This window comes from Penaeus monodon, chromosome 22, assembly GCF_015228065.2.
Source record: "Penaeus monodon isolate SGIC_2016 chromosome 22, NSTDA_Pmon_1, whole genome shotgun sequence".
In the NCBI taxonomy this organism is placed as follows: Eukaryota; Metazoa; Arthropoda; class Malacostraca; order Decapoda; family Penaeidae; genus Penaeus; species Penaeus monodon.
The window spans coordinates 40,912,300-40,913,888 of record NC_051407.1 but is presented as its reverse complement, the minus strand read 5'-3'; the positions used below and the strand labels follow the sequence as shown (position 1 = coordinate 40,913,888).

General features: G+C 35.3%; 1 protein-coding gene across 1 annotated transcript in view; it reads left to right on the top strand.

Moving 5' to 3' along the window:
• Window positions 1–952: 952 nt before the first annotated feature.
• LOC119587136 (exocyst complex component 1-like) overlaps window positions 953–1,589 on the top strand; it is a gene marked incomplete in the record, with an annotated part of 13,832 nt that continues 13,195 nt past the window's right edge. The window contains 1 exon segment of the mRNA XM_037935888.1: window positions 953–1,102.

Sequence of the window (1,589 nt, the reverse complement as noted above, 5' to 3'; positions counted from 1 at the left end):
AAATCATAATAACTGCAGCAGATTACGCAGAACACGGCTCTCGGTAGCCAGAGAGTTGAGGAAACATTGCTGATGAGTAATTACTGTACCCAAGGTCTTCACTATGCCATCAAGGTTGCCAGTCGTTATGGGGAGAAAGTGCCTTGTACTATACACCCTGAAACCTCTTATTTCATCACAACGAATGGGCTAGATGCTAACTACTTATACAAGGAACGTAAACATTACCTAGTAACACATATTTTACTACTTATTTTACTATGGCAAAGTAGTTTTTGAAACGGGGAAAAAACAGGAGTAAGTACGATGAGTAGGCAATTTAACATAACAGGATATAGATATTATAACTAGAATTCAGTGACTCAATTCCTGTGAATGATTTCCGTCTATACGCACTTGTGTGTATAGAATATCCACCGCAGATGGATTTTTTTTAGACCACGAATTTGCATTTTGAATAAAGAAAAATCAGGTTAGCGTCTCTAAATACGGGTGAAACATTCTTCTTCACAACATATTGCCCAACGCAGATCATTAGTAGAGGTAGATCATATGATGCTTACAGTATATGAGTCACCCAGAACAAAAAGCAAGTATATAAGTGACCCTCAGTTCATATATTATAGGAAAAGAGAAATGGGAAAATACAAAAGGAGGAAGAGAAGAGAGTGAAACATATTTGTTGGAATCGTATTTTACAAACAATGAAAATCGATGTCAATGGCCCAGGATTCGAAAGTCATACGTTTAGGAACAAACAATTGAGTAAATTCCTGAGACGTGAATTTAATGACGTCATGATGGCTTGTTATGCGAACGCTATGTTCGTATTTTCTTATATATCGTAAGATAAGTTATCGGTAATATATTTACATAAAAAAGTAAATTTGATGATTAATCGCATAATAATTCAGATACTTTATATATATACACATATCGTCTATAGATTTCAAAATAATGTAGCCAAAGTGGGAGGTGTCAGTCCAATGTTTACAATCGGTCTTGTGGGCTGAATTCTGTGTCATTTTAATTTCTTTGCCGCAGATTCAAGTTTCTTTAACTTGGTGGTGAGGATTATCGTGGAGGCAACAGTGGAACTAATGTAATGCATAATTCTGCGCATGTTTTACATCTGGTCGTGGTATATAGAACCATTCTGATCCAATTGATTTGGATTCTTGCTAACTTCCATCTCAAATCTTCAACTGGTTTCTTTGTTCTGGACAAATTTATTGTCTAATTATGTTTTTTTATTGTATAGTTTCATTATTCTTACGGGGGAGGGACCTGTCAGTAGATTGACAGCACTAAGGAAAGCTATCATAGGGTGTGGTGTGAAATTATGCCGAGTTGACTTGCATACGATTGCATTTGGAAAAGGCTGTCTTTTTTTTTTTTTTTTGCTAAATGCATATTGCCATTTCACATTATTTAGTGGGGCATATATTAGTGGCCAAAGATTTTTTTTTTTTTTATAAATCCTATAAAATTAGTAGAAAGGATTACTGGCTTACCTTTAGTCAGTGACCTGCCCTCTGACAGTTTTCACTTCACTTCAATATTCACTTTCAGAGCGAACAAATTAGCTT